The following is a 15,536-nucleotide window of genomic DNA, read 5'->3' as shown; positions in this document are numbered from 1 at the left end:
TCTATTTTGAAAATTGCCAAATCTAATTCAAAAATTAGTTTATATTTATTTACATAATTATGTAAAATCAGTGGTGCCACATGATTCTACTCACCCAATTTAAATGTGTCCCATTTTGCACTACATTAAATTTATCATGTTTTACCATATTAAATATATTTGAATATGAGTTGGTCTGACAATTTAACCTTAATATAGTATCATAGGATGTATAATAAAAGCACAATTAGTATTATAAAGAGCAGCTTCTATTAGAATATATTATATTTGCATTGTATTCGCTATTTTCATAACTACCATCCCTGCAGCACTAGTTCATCAGTGCCCTAAAGGGCGGTGTTTGTGACCCGTATCTAAGCCACCCACAGCTCTCACATTACATCCTGTGCTGTGCACAATAGCATATGATGAGCGAGTAAATACATAGGCCAAAGAATTTTCCAGGGACCCATTTGGATTTTCATTCATCTCTTCTTAGAAGTTGAGGAGCCCCTCTTCCCTCTTAAGTCCCACCGTGGTCTTGGATGCACACTGTCAAGGTGGGACCTATGGCCAGGGCAGTCACAGCAAGCCACCTCCAAGAGGGGTCCCCAGCATCTATATATGGGGGTCAAAGTTGAGTGCCAGATCACATGTTAAAAGTAGTTTGTAGTCAACCGAATTACGCGTATTTCAGCTTAGTAGCCAGTACCCCCCTTTTAGCCGTTCCCCTATGCCCAGCTGCATTCTGGTTTAATATACACCACAGCACACTCTGTGTTCAAAGAGACTCTCCTACCCCAGAGAACAGTGTTCTGTCTAACCGGAAAGACCGTCACAGTATGGACACGGGTCACCACTCAGATGCTTTCTCATAAATACAAATATGTTCCAGGTTTCTGAAGATGAGGCTGGACGAGCTTCCTGGGAAATCCATGAGCCGATAGAGGGGGATGATGGACAGCGCTCTCAGGGACACCTGTCCAAATAAGGGACGTGGACACAGAAAAATGACTGGCCCACACTCAGACATAGGTAATAGGTCTAGGTGGAATCAGATGGAACCTCAGCTTACAGGTAACACGCCGCTACCAGGACTCACTGGGGAAGCCTCATGGGAATGGATGTGGGGTCTGACTCTTTCTAAGACCTGAAGGAAGACTTGGAAAACTACTCTCTGTTTAAAAAAGCAGAAACCTACAACTTCCAATAACTTTTTAATAACCACAGGAGCTTCAAAACTTCCCACCTGGGTATGCATTGCTCAGAAAACCCCCAAACTTCTTACTAAATAAAAATGTGAGCAGTGCCTAAAGAAATTGGCATAGGAATGATGGAGACTTTCTGACAACTCACAATGAACCATGGATACTATTTGTTTCATTTTCCAGGAGGAACATCACAGTGAGAAAATCTGTGAATTAACAGCTTGATTTACTTTAAATGTTCATGAAGATGCTTGGAACATCAATAAGGCATAAGTCTTCCTAAGCTGCTGAGCACAGACACCCTAAACACCTGGTTTTTCTTCCCCATCTTGCAGAACACAGACATCTATATTCCTATGGGGCCAAATAGAAAATAGGAGAGGAACTGGGTTAAGAGCCTGTTTTCAACAATGTTCTGGGTTTAAGGTGAAATAAGCCCCCCCGGGGCCCTCGAACGCAGAGGGAGGCCAGCCAGTGGGCATTCTTTAAAATTCCTTAGAAGCTGTGGCACAGGGGAAGGCACCAAAAATGAATGAGCACCCTCATTTTAGCTTTCTGTAATTCTCAGGGGTGAATTTGGGATGTTTGGGGCTTCCAGGACGGAAGAGCAAGGCACGATCATTGTGGCCACTCTAACTTACCAAAATACAATTTATTTTCAAAGCCATGAATAAACTGATCTCCCCCGCAGTTTACATGAGGGCCCTGAGGCCGAGGAAGGAGGGGAAACGCCTCGGAAGCCGCTGACGGCGTGGGCTGCCTGAGGAGCAGGAGCTGCCCACCTCCGGGCCCCTGAGCCTCTGCCCAGCATCACAGCAGACAGGAGCAGGGGGCTGAGACGAGGACAATAAAGGGAATGATGTCATAGTGTAGGACACACAGATGCTCCTAGCATCCTGAGTTTCATTAATTCTCACACAGATGAATGTTAAATTGTTAGGCCAATGTATATAAAATGGACAGTAGAATAAAACATTGTCAAATAACAATTCCAAATACAGGTGTAGAACACAGTACTACGGCTTCTCGTTGACCACACAATATGACCTCTCCCTCCATCAACCCCATTAAAATGAGATTTAAGAGATTAAAAATGGCATAAATCCACAATCTAAAAAAAAAAGTCTAGTACCTTATTAATAAGACCCCTTGTAGGACACAGGCTGAGTGACATCTGGGCAGGAAACATAACTGGAAAGCCTGTGTGTGGAGCCGCCAGCCGCTGACCCGCATCACCTGCCCCTCCCTCCTGCCAACCCACACTCTCTCCCTCATCTCCCCTCCCCTCTCCTTCTTCCCCATCACCTCAGATCCTGCCCCTGCAAACCCAGAAAGCTGCAGTCATCTTCTGTGGAGAAACCAAAAGACCTCAGAGAAGACGACTCCACAGTCAGGCCATAACCCAATCAAAGGTCCTAAAACTAAGCCCACACAGAGCGTTGTCACGCAGCCGGTTAATGGCCCTGCTCTCAGTTATGACAGGACAGTCACAGGTCACAGACGCGGGCAACCCCCACCAAGAGGAGCGCAGGCAAGAAGGGGCAACAACGGTCCTGAAGGACATGCACAAAAGGCAACAGGAAACTTCAAATATTCCAAAGACAGTCAAGGAAATACATCCATAAAGCAAGAAGAGAATGCTATGGAAAAGCAACAAAAAGATCATGGCAATTGGAAATTACTTTTAAAATCAAAACTTAATTAGAAGATGAACCAGGAAATATTTTCAGTTCCCATAAAATCATGAAGATTTTAGAATTTGAATTAAAAAATGTGCCTTCATATAAAGAGAAGAAAAGAGAAAAACTGGTCTTTGACAAAGGAATGGGAATCCCAGAGGTACAGGAATCAGACTTTTCAGGAGCCAGCCTGGAAGGTGGACGATAAATGAGACTCTACTGACAGGTCACTCTTACCCTCCGGCTCATTCTCACTACCCGTCCTCCTGTCCCTGACAGTGGAGCTGGAGAAAAATAACTGCCGTCCTAGAATTCTACATTCATCCTAATCGTGGACCCAATGTAATAGCAGAAAAAAAATTTTCCAACGTTCACTCACTCAGGAGAGTAGAAAGACAATATAAGACATGTGCAACTAAATTGAAGGAAGGGCCTTAGTGTGAAGACAGGATGATTTGGGGGAACCAGCAGGAAATTCCAGAGTGACAGGTGAGCAGCAAGGCTAGAGAGCAGGGTGATGCAGGACACAAGGGAGGAGGGCCCGCGGGAAGGGGGAATGCAGTGAACCAGATTGGGGAGTAACAAAAACTGAAATGTGCTTCAAGGGACAAAAGGGAGGGAGAAAGAATGGCATTGGGAAATTACATGAAAATAGAAAGCTGGAAACAACATGGATGGGTATTATGCTCAGTGAAATAAGCCAGGCAGAGAAAGACAAGTACCAAATGATTTCACTCATCTGTGGAGTATAAGAACAAAGCAAAAACTAAAGGAACAAAACAGAGGCAGACTCACAGAACCCAAGAATGGACTAACGGTTACCAAAGGGAAAGGGACTGGGGAGGATGGGTGGAAGGGGAAAAATGAGAAAAAGGGGAGTTATGATTAGCACACATAATATAGGGGGGGGGTCATGGGGAAGGCAGGATAGCACAGAGAAACCAAGCAGTGACTCTATAGCATCTTACTACACTGATGGACAGTGACTGTAATGGGGTATGTGACAGGGACTTGATAATGATGGGAGTCTAGTAACCATGTTGTTGTTCAAGTAATTGTACATTAACGATACCAAAAAAAAAAAAATATCCTCTAACACTCTATCCTCTTTCCGTATTTTTTTTTAAGTATAACCATATTATGTTCATAAGATATTGGTCTGTCCCCAACTAGAGGTATGCTGTGGAGTACCAGAGCCACCAGCTATATGTGGCTATGATGTGGCTAGTCCAAACTGAGACGTCCTGTGAATGTAAATATACACCAGGTTTTAAAGAATCCAAAATAAGTAAATTATCTCATTAACATTTTTGTATTGATTAAATGTTGAAATAACATTGCAGGTTGAATTGTTTATTAAAGTTGATTTCACCGTTTTCTGTGACCTTTGCTTTAAAAAATGATTACTAGGAAATGTAAAATTGTGTCTGACACTCGGGGATTGTATTTCTTTTGGACGGTGATGTTCTGGAATATAAGCCTAGGCAGGAACGTTTGTTTCTGAGGTACAGACACTGCTGTACCTCAGCAGAGAACAGAAACTCAGTAAGCAGTATTTGCTGAATTAAGGAACCCAAAAGTAGAATGTCAGTCCTTCTTTTTGTTGTCAACCCCAGGGATCCATTTTTAGAAAATAACTTTGAGGTATAATTTCCATAAAAGTCACCCATTGTAAGTGTATAATCCAACAATTTTTAGTGAATTCACCAGACTGTCCAACCATCAACTTCCCTTTTAGAATATTTGCATCACCCCAATCGGATCCCCTCATGTCCTTTACAGCCCATCCCCATCCCATCCCATCCCATCCCAAGGCAACCACTGTACGTCGTCTCCGTATACGATTTCCTGTGTTGGATTTCTAAGGAATGAATCCCTGTGTCCTTCCAGGGAGCAAACTCCCTGACCAGACCGGGCCATTGCTCCTCCCGGTTTCTGTCTGTCCCTCAACGCTGCTCAGCACAGGGCCAGACCCACACATGGCTCAGGGTTTGCTCAAGGGAAGGCGGGTGAGCTCGCGCCCCGCACCCTTAGGGGTTCTCCAGCCCCGCGCCTTCCCAAGGCCCCGAAGGGCAGGCCTGGGGGCTCGTGGTCCGCTGCCGCCTCCTGAAGAGCACGTGGGGCCGCCTCGCTGAGCCCCACAGCCCTGCGGGAGGGGCGCCTGCTCCCCAAGCCCTCCTCGCGGGGACGGGGACTGCGGCCCCCAACGGCCCGCACGGGCGCGAGCTCCGCATCAGCGCGTCCCGGGGCGCCCCCGGCGGCTCCTAACCCTGCTCTGCCTTCCCCCGGACAACCGCTTCCCTTCCCGTCCGCCGCCGGGCGCCTAACCGCGCTGAGCCCCGCCCCGCCGGAGGCCCCGCCCGGGCCCCGCCCCTCGGCGTTGGGCAAAAAACCGCCGAGGCAACTCCGTCGGACCGCACGCGCGGGGAGTCAGGGCGTCGCAAGGTGCGCGCCAGGATGCTCCGGGCCGGGCAAGGCGGCCGCAGCCGAGCTCACAAGATGCCCCGGGGGCAGGCCCGGCTGCGCGAGCGTGCCCGGCCGGCGGGCAGCGCTGTGGAGACCGGGGGACGCTTGGAGACCCGCGACGCCCGGCGTGCGACCCCCGGAAGCGGGTAAAACCCGGTTGCTGCCGTCCCGGCCGCCTCTCCTCCTATCAGCCTCTTACCCCTTTAGAAATCTGATCTGTTTATACATTTCTTTTTGAGGGGACCTATGTCCGTTTTGAAGGGCGTCACGCGCGCACTGTCTGCCGTCCCAACGGCTCCGGGCCTCGCTGCACCCCCGCAGCCCCTTCTCCCTTGGAGAAGACTCCGCGGCCGCTGACCACTGCACCCCTTTCCTTACCTACGCCGACCCCCAGGCCCCAACTGCCCCCTCGCAGCTCTCCAGCTTGTACCTCCGGCCCTGCCCGACCTCCGCCCTTTCTGCTTCTTGGTCTTGGATTCGCCGCCCGCCACTTCCAGGTTCGTTCTGCTAAAAATTCTCTTTCCTCCTGAAGAGTCCTCCTCATCTTGGGGATCCAGGTTTGTTTCTTTTTAGGATCTTCCAGCAAAAGCAAAACTTGACTATGCCCCTCCCCCTCCTTTTAGGACCTTATAGCAAAAAATGTCTTTCTTTCTTCACAGATTTTTTTTTCTTCCGTCCAGGATTGCTTTCCAGCAAAAATCCTTCCTTTCCACCAAGGGTTTTTTGGTATATCTTTCCAACTCATTAACAGACCATTCATTCCCAGTTTCTCTCTCGTGTGATATTTATTTTCCCAGCCCTCTTCCCCAACTTTCCAACAAAAGCCTCTCTTGATCACCAGTTCTACCCAGTTAGGCTTGTCCCAGCAAAATCCCCAGGTCCCTCCCCAGAAAGGGGAGATAGGAAAGGAGGAAAAAACAACCTTTTCTTAACAACAGAACCCTTTCTCCCACCTAGTCTCTCCCGTTTGCTATTGCTTCCTTGCTTCTAAAAGCTGCCATCTCCTCCAATTTCTCAGCAGTGTCCTGGCTTCCTTGGGGACCCAAGTTCTGAATTGTCCCCTTCCTTTCCAGCACCTGCTCTTCAGGACAGAAGAAGTTGGACGAATCCTGAATTTACCACCCGGCGTTCCAGGAGGCAGTACCCAGTGGTCTGACCGTTGCTGTCCCTGTGGGTCCTGACCTGGGCCCTCCTGTTCCCTGGAGGATCCCTCACTTGCTCTTCCGGTGAGTTTCCGCCCTTCGCACTTGTCTAAAGAAAGTTACCTCTTCAGTGGATTCCTTTCTTTCTGGGAAGTGTTTCTAATCCCTCCACAAGTCTCTGTAGCAGTGGTGAGATCATTACGGAATTGCTGTTTGGGAAATCAGATAAGGAAAGGGGTTATTTGTTGTGCATGTTGACCTCTCTGGAGGAATGCAGACATTTATAGATTGGCTTATGTTTCATTGTTTATTGCAAAAATGCCTTTTCCTTCTCTAGCAACTTAAGATACCGACAGGCCCTGAGTGTGATCATCCAGACTGCGCCCTAAGCGACGCCAGTCAATGCAAATCGCCACCGCATAGAAATGCCAGGACAGTGTTGCGAGAACTTAATTTTTTTAAATTAAAGTATCATTGATATACAGTCTTATGTTGGTTTCAGATGTACATCACAGTGGTTCAGCAGTCCCTGAGACCACCTAACATTGTGACTGCAAATTACTGGACCCCTTTATACCCCTATTGCCCCCCCCCACCATACTGGCCTCAACCCCTCCACCTTGGTAACCACTAGTCACTTCTCAGTGTCCATGAGTCTACTGCTGTTTTGTTCCTTCTATTTTGCTTTGCAAAACTTAAATATTTTTTTTTTTTTGGTGAAGAGACCGGAAGGCTGTCTCTGTGTGAAACCTTTGATCTTTAAAAATGCTGACAATGAATTTAACAAATATTTAAAGGCAGTGTAGGCCCCTTACAAGACATGTCTGCTGGCCGCCAGTTTAGAACTTTTGGTTTAGGGTTTCTTTCTGTGTCAGACACACTTACACAGATACATATCCCCCTGGGCACATGCGTATGTGCAGGACTTGTTCTCTTTAGGGCTGAAGTTCTCAAACTTCTTGATCTTAGGACTTGTCTACACTTAAAAATTATGGAAGACCCCAAAGAGGCGTTCTGCATGTGAACTTTATCTGCTGATATTTGCTGCATTACAAGTTTAAACTAAAACTTTAACAATATTTATTAATTCATTTTTAAATAGTAATAGTACAGACCCATTCTATGTTAAGGAAATAGACATTTTTATTAAAAGACTGTTTCAGAAATGAAAAAATTTAGTGAGAATAATAGCGTTCTTTTATAGTTGTTTCTTATAACTGCTTTTGCATTCCGCCTCTTTGGATATGTCCTGTAGCCTCTGCAAAGTTTCCCTGAGAATGAAAAAGGCAGATATTTTTATGAAAATAGTTTTGACCTCATTGACTTCCTGAAAGACTCTTGAAGACCTTGGGGCTGCTCCCCACATTGCTGTCCACCTCACCATGAAAACTGCTCTTCTAGATTTTAGTGCTTATTTTCACCTTCCACTGGGATCAGCTTTTAGAGTGAGAAACTCTGGTGTCTCTTTTCTTCGTTTAGTTAATTCTGGGTAAGAAATTTTCCTGAAAAGTACAGTCAGAGACTACTGATTGCACCATGTCTTTGTCTTTCACAATGTAAACTTTACATCTGCTCTTTTCATGAGACATCGGAGGAAATGAGTTAAACTTCTGTTAAAAATTATATTGGTTAGATGGCCAGAGGAGGGAGTCTTTCCTGACTAGTCAGTTTAAAAATGTGGGTGCTGAGTATTACACAGGAGTCTGTGCCTCAAGTGTGGAATTACAACACAGTGGAGTGGTTATGTGTGAGGGCTTTGAAGTCAGACTACCTGGGGGTCAATCATGACCTTGATTTGGGGGAAGTTACTTAACTACTCTAGACTTTACCTCATCTGTAAAATGGGGTTAATAAGATACCATATTGCCTCAAAGGGGTATTGTGGGAATTACATGAGATGGTATGTAAATGGTTAAGAGTAGGGCCTGGTATATGATAAAACCTTGATAAATGTTTGCTTCTGCTCTTACTATTATGATGATGATGAATATAGGGGCCTGACAGGAAGATAAATGAGGACTCTGGGAACTGGAGGCCACAGCCCTCTTCAGGGACGTCACCGTCCCTCAGCTCTCTCTTATTGATAACCATCAGGGAATATCAAATCTGGTAATTTTTAAGAGAAGCCAGAAATCCGCATATTTAGTTGAGATCTCTTCATTTAAAAAATGTCAGTGGCTGATCCATTTTTAAAGAACACTGTGTAGCTCAAACAAAACAGGTCTATGTTTTTTTTGTTTTTTTGTTATGAAGGGTTTTTTTTCTGGTATCATTAATGTACAATTACTTGAACAATATTATGGTTACTAGACTCCCCCAATTATCAGGTTCCCCCCACATACCCCATTACAGTCACTGTCCATCAGCATAGTAAGATGCTAGAGTCATTACTTGTCTTCTCTATATACTGCCTTTCCCGTGTCCCCACCCGCTACATTATGTGTGCTAATCATAATGCCCTTTTCCCTCTTATCCCTCCCTACCCACCCATCCTCCCCAGTCCATTTCCCTTTGGTACCTGTTAGTCCATTCTTGGGTTCTGTGAGTCTGCTGCTGTCTTGTTCCTTCAGTGTTTGCTTTGTTCTTACACTCCACAGATGAGTGAAATCATTTGATACTTGTCTTTCTCCGCCTGGCTTATTTCACTCAGCGTAATACTCTCTAGCTCCATCCATGTTGTTGCAAATGTTAGAATTTGTTTTCTTCTTATGGCTGAATAATATTCCATTGTGTATGTGTACCACATCTTCTTTATCCATTCATCTACTGATGGACACTTAGCTTGCTTCCATTTCTTGGCTATTGTAAATAGTGCTGCCATAAACATATGGGTGCATGTGTCTTTTTCAAACTGGGCTCCTGCATTCTTAGGGGAAATGCCTAGGAGTGGACAGGCCTATGTTTTTTAACAATGTCAGGAGTGAGGAAATCTGGAAAAACTTTCATACGTTAAAAGCTGCAGGTCTGTCATTTCATGCAGCTCCCCACAGCCTGTTGTTACTCAAACATGATCACTTCCTCCCTGCAACAGCAATGCGGAGGGAAAAAATAGGGTGACGCTTGGGTTAAAAAAGGCTGATGGTCCAACAGGTTGGGGCTTTTTAGAGAGGAAGAGAGGTGGGACATTGGAATCTTCTCACTCTTCAGTGAAATGGCTGCTGAGAGCCATCTTTGATCAGATTTCTGTGCCAGCCAAGATTTTATGAGAAAAATACACACATAAAGCAGAGTCACAGCCACCTAGAACTTAAGAGTCTGGAGAAAAATTGAAGAACCTGAAAGATAAATTCTGAGTCCATTTGGGATAAGTGTTAAGTGTTAAATGGATTATGAGACAAGTGTTTATTGGAGTTCAGAGGAAGAAGAAATAACCTCGGACTGTGTTATGTTAACAGTATTCTTTAGGTCGAGGGGGCATTTAGGCCTGATTTTGAAGGGTTCATTTGGCAAAACTGACTAAAGAGATATTGTTCAAAGGAAACCACACAAATCAGGGTTTTGAAGTCAGATGCTTCTAGAGGCCTGGCAGGGCATATAAATGAGAGGGTGGGTGGGTGTGAGAGAACAGGGAGTGGTGAAGACTGTGGCAAACTGATGGGGGCATGCTCTGTCTAAAGCAGGTACAGCTTTTTAGCTCCAGCCACTTGTTACTTTGCAGGAATGTGGACTGAGGGTTGACAGATCCTCAGATTTTTTCTTCCAGAATTTTAAATTTAAGTTGGAAGCCTTACTTAATGTAAAATCTCTTAATCTGCTGTGTCCAATGTGATAGGCATTAGCCACTTGTATCTATGTAAATTTAAACTGAATTAAAATAAAATTAATAGTCCCTCAGTGTACCAGCTGCATTTCTAGGTGTTCCTTGGCTCTGTGGCTCGTGGCTGTCATTAGTGCTGATTTAGAACATTTCTATAAGCAGAGAAAGTTCTTCTTGACAGTAATACACTATCCAAAAGAACTCTGACAGATTTTTCAATTTGATAACTAGTAGAAAATATTTAAATTTACTGCAGGCTAAATAAAACATCTTTGTAGACCAGGTAAACATTCAGATTTTCCCCTCCCTCCAAACAATGCCACAGTAAACATTATTTATCTAGTGTGGACTTCCTGCTGCAGTCTAGAACCTTATGGCAGGTTACCCCCCACCAAAAGGTAGCATTTCACAGACTTCTTTCTCTTCTACCCCCACCATCATGGAATGATGACCCTGTTGTAAAAGAAAAAAATTGAAATTGCATTGGCTCCCCAGTGTTGACTTAAATTGTTTTTTAAACAATTAAGGCAAAAATGTTGATGAAACAAGGCTTATATTCCTAGAGCTTACAGTTCTTGTGTTATACAGTTCTCTCTGCTATAAAGTCAGCATGCAGTTAAACACAAGCCAAGCAACTGAGCCAATGTAATTCAAAATACAAACATGCTATTTTGCTGTAATTTAGCTGCTTCCTTGAAACAACTACTTTGCTGACTGCCACACTGAGCCCTTTTGCATTTAGCAGACCCTATGATGTCTCATTTCTTCCCTCCTTTCTCAGTTTGAACTACAGTAAAACCTCCATTTGTACCAGGATGCCTGTTGGCTTTTAATCGAGCCAAAGGCATTACAATGAGCTAAATCCATCTCTAGCTTCTCATTAGCCTGTGGCAGTAAAAATAGTCCTTGTTGGCCTTAGTGCCATTGTAAACACACCCTAGGCATCGAAATCAAATGGTAGCACTTGGTTATAGAGTGTTAATCCAGTCATCTAGATACACTGATTTTTTTTCTTTTAGTTAATTCTTAAAATGAAAACACATAAAATTCTTGGAAAGAGTATCTGGACCCTTGGGGATGTCTACAAGGATCCAGGGCACCACAGACCCTGCCCCACAGGGACATGGAAGGTGCTGACACTTGATGAATTGAATTTGTGTGATGACAGAACCCAAGTAAATTCAATATCGGCTTAGGGGGGCTTACTTTACTTTGTGGAAAAGCACGGCCTTTGGACTTTGGGCTTGCTTGCCTGAGGTTGTAACCAGACCGATGTGTTCTATGGACTTTGGGAGTATGCTGGAAAGCAGGTGATTCAAGCCTTGGGGGATTCCAGAGACAGTCTGTCTCCCGCCCTGCCTCCACCCAGCACCTCTTGTGTTTTCTAGTTTAAAGGGTACACAGTGTGGTCTGCCATTTATTCGATAAGGAATCAGTATTGTGTGGTGGATAAGCACACAGCTCTAAAGTCAAATTATCTGGATTTAAGATCTGGCTCAACTACTTAAGTACATGACTTTAGACAGATTACTTGTCCTCTTAGAGTCCCTTTCCTTCCCTGTAAAATGGAAGTAATAATAGAACCAGCCTCTGGGTAGTGAGGAGTGAATGAATGTATGTAAAGCACTTGGTGTAATCCATAAGAAGGAGAAAATGTTTAATATCTTATTTTACAAAATACTACTTTATATTTTATCAGCTTGTTTTATTACTGGGAGATGAATAAAGCTGGGTTCTTTGCTCCTCGGAGGACTGAAAACAGCTTCCAGCAGCCCTGTAAAAGAAACTTGAGAATTGGCAGGGAAATCATTTTGCCTCTGAATAGAAACTAATACAGTTCACACATACCCTTTTCTCTGCAGTCTAGAAACCTAGGAAGTTCTGAGAATGCCAGGGTGTCTCCAGTCTCCTTTGGTGGCCAAACCTGAATTCACATGTCGCTCTTTGCAGTCTATTTATTCCGTTTTCCTCCGAGTCATCCTAGGTGTTGATGCAGAATGAATGATTTGGTCACCAGGTGCTGTCCTGGACCCCCTGGGGATTATTTAAAACACGGTGTATGCATTATGCACCTTTCTAAATCCCCCATGTTGTGAATTCTGGAACTCAGTCAGGTCCCAGAGCTGTGGTCCAGGTCTGTGGACCTGTATTCACCTTTGAATTTGAGCTCCCTCGGTGGGCTACACACGCAGACACACAGGGAGATGCACAATGTGAAACGCAGGTGTTGAGGGCACAGCAGTTCCGTTACATCTCAACACAAAAAGTTTTTAAACAGTACACGCTGATATGGCCTGGAGTCCAGGCCCAACTCCTGGTATCCTAGCGTCCACCAGATTTGTTATCAGTGAGTCAGTGCATGTTTATTAAGTGTTTAGGTGTGGATAGAAGTATTCATAAAAGCCAAAATGGAAACAATCCAGATGCTGATCAGTAGATTAATAGAGGCAGAAAATGTGGCCTATACAGACAATGCAATGTTTCCTGGTCATAAAAATGATGAAGTAATGGTACATGCCGCGAAATGTGCATTAACTCAGAAAAATGCCATGCTTACTGGTAAAGGAAGCCAGAGATAAAAGGCCACATCTTGTTTGATTCCATTTGTATGAAATGGATGACCCTGTGATTGGACCATCTTTGTTTGCATGCGTCGTAACCTTTTGCTGAGAAACTGGACATGCTGAACATTCTAACGCGGGGACTCTGGGAGTTGGATTTTCCCTCCACCCCAGGGCTGCCTGCTGCTCTTCCTCGTGGTTGTAACTGTGTTTAGGGACTTTTCTAGACTATTTCTTTGGCGTGTTCTTTGTCCCATGCTGTCAGTAAAGCGTCTTTCCATTATATAAAAAAAATTTTTTTATTAAGGTATTATTGATATATGCTCTTATGAGGGTTTCACATGGAAAAACAGTGTGGTTACTACTTTCACCCATATTATCAAGTCCCCCCCAGACCCCATTGCAGTCACTGTCCATCAGTGTAATAAGATGCCGCAGAGTCACTGTTTGCCTTCTCTGTGCTGCACTGTTTCCCCGTGATCCCCACACCATGTGTACTAAACATAATACCCCTCAATCCCCTTCTCCCTCCCTCCCCACCTGCCCTCCCCACCCCTCCCCTCTGGTAACATCTAGTCCCTTCTTGGAGTCTGTGAGTCTGCTGCTATTTTGTTCCTTCAGTTTTGCTTCGTTGTCATACTCCACAAATGAGGGAAATCATTTGGCACTTGTCTTTCTCCACCTGGCTTATTTCACTGAGCATAATGTCCTCCAGCTCCATCCATGTTGTTGCAAATGGTAGGATTTGTTGCTTTCTTATGGCTGAATAGTATTCCATGGTGTATGTGTACCACATCTTCTTTATCCATTCATCTACTGATGGACACTTAGGTTGCTTCCATATCTTGGCTATTGTAAAAAGTGCTGTGATAAACATGGGTGCATATGTCTTTTTGAGTCTGAGAAATTATATTCTTGGGTAAATTCCAAGGAGTGGGATTCCCAGGTCAAATGGTGTTTCCATTTTTAGTTTTTTGAGGAACCTCCATATTGCTTCCACGATGGTTGAGCTAGTTTACGTTCCCACCAGCAGTGCAGGAGGGTTCCCCTTTCTCCGCATCCTCGCCAGCATTTGTTGTTCCTAGTCTTTTCTATGTTGGCCATCCTAACTAGTGTGAGGTTATATGTCATTGTGGTTTTACTTTGCATTTCCCTGATAATTAGCAATGTGGAACATCTTTTCATGTGTCTGTTGGCCATCTGAATTTCTTCTTTGGAGAAGTGTTTGTTCGTATCCTCTGCCCATTTTTTAATGCGGTTATTATTTGCTTTTTGGGTGTTGAGGTGTGTGAGTTCTTTATATATTTTGGATGTTAACCCCTTGTCAGATATGTTATTTACAGATAAATTCTCCCATACTGTAGGGTGCCTTTTTGTTCTGCTGATGGTGTCCTTTGCTGTACAGAAACTTTTTAGCATGATGTAGTTCCATGCATTCGTTTTTTATTTTGTTTCCCTTGCCCAAGGAGATGCATTCAGGAAAAAGTTGCTCATGTTTATATTCAAGAGATTTTTGCTTGTGTTTTCTTCTAAGAGTTCTATGGTTTCATGACTTACATTCAGGTCTTTGATCCATTTTGAGTTTCCTTTTGTGTATGGGGTTAGACAATAAGTTTCATTCTCTTGCATGTAGCTGTCCAGTTTTGCCAACACCAATTGTTGAAGAGGCTGTCATTTCTCCATTGTATATCCATGGCTCCTTTATCATATATTAATTGTCCATATATGCTTGAGTTTATATCTGGGCTCTCTAGTCTGTTCCACTGTTCTGTGGGTCTGTTCTTGTGCCAGTACCAAATTCTCTTCATTACTGTGGCTTGTAGTAGAGCTTGAAGTTGGGGAGCATAATCCCCCTGACTTTATTCTTCCTTCTCAGGATTGCTTTGGCTATTTGGGGTCTTTTGTGGTTCCATATGAATTTTAGAACTACTTGCCCTAGTTGCTTTAATGTTTTCAACAAATGCCATCCCCATGGCTACTCTACTCGCTGTCCTGAGTTCCAGGTTAGGCAAAGTCAAAGCAAGACCTTTGTGTTAGCTTTTCAAGAGCCATGCAGGTCAAGAGAGACATCAGTTCTTTGAGAACAAGATTGTCTCTGCTCCCTCCTACCCCAGGAGGAACTGGGTGCTGTCTGCAAACTGCCGTGGAGCTGGGGAGTGGGGTGGGGCACGGGGAGGTTACAGTGTCACAGGCTTCTCCTACCAGGTTTCAGTCACCATTTGCTTGATAGGAGTTCACTTGATTACTATAAACCTCTGATTTTTTTCCAAAGTTCTGATAAAGTTTTTCTCAGTGGGGGCACAGGTAGGAAGTTTTTAAATTACGAATTCAATCTTTTTACTTGTTACAGGTCTATCAGGTAGTCTGTGTCCCCGTGAGTCAGTTTGGATGATTTGTATCTTTCTAGGAATTTGTCCATTTGTATCCAAGTTACCTAATTTGTTGGCATGTAATTGTTTGTAGTATTCCTTTATAATCCTTTTTGTTTTTGTAGGGTCATTAGTGATGTCCCCTCTTTAATTTCTGATTTTAGAAGTTTGAGTCTTTTTTTTCTCTCTTTTCTTGAGATAAATCTTACTAGTTTAGATGCTACATAGTTTATTCCTTTCCTTTTGCTACTTACACTTAGATTCCTTTAGAGTTTATATTTAAAATATAAAATCAATCATTATCACTTTCTTTTTCCCAAATGATTCAGAAACCTGTGAACTCTTAAGCCTTGACAGAAAAAAGTCTATATTGCT

At 43.9% G+C, this 15,536-nt stretch overlaps 1 protein-coding gene across 1 annotated transcript in view; it reads left to right on the top strand.

Annotated features, from left to right (window-relative positions):
• Window positions 1–5,259: 5,259 nt before the first annotated feature.
• LOC140847134 (zinc finger protein 541-like) overlaps window positions 5,260–15,536 on the top strand; it is a 38,458-nt gene continuing 28,181 nt past the window's right edge. Inside the window, 2 exon segments of the mRNA XM_073226370.1 lie at window positions 5,260–5,478; window positions 6,406–6,558. The gene's annotated coding sequence lies outside the window, so the exon portion shown is untranslated.

Source organism: Manis javanica, chromosome 17, assembly GCF_040802235.1.
Source record: "Manis javanica isolate MJ-LG chromosome 17, MJ_LKY, whole genome shotgun sequence".
NCBI classification, from domain to species: Eukaryota; Metazoa; Chordata; class Mammalia; order Pholidota; family Manidae; genus Manis; species Manis javanica.
The sequence above is the reverse complement of the archived record's forward strand: the minus strand, read 5'-3'. Positions and strand labels throughout refer to the sequence as shown.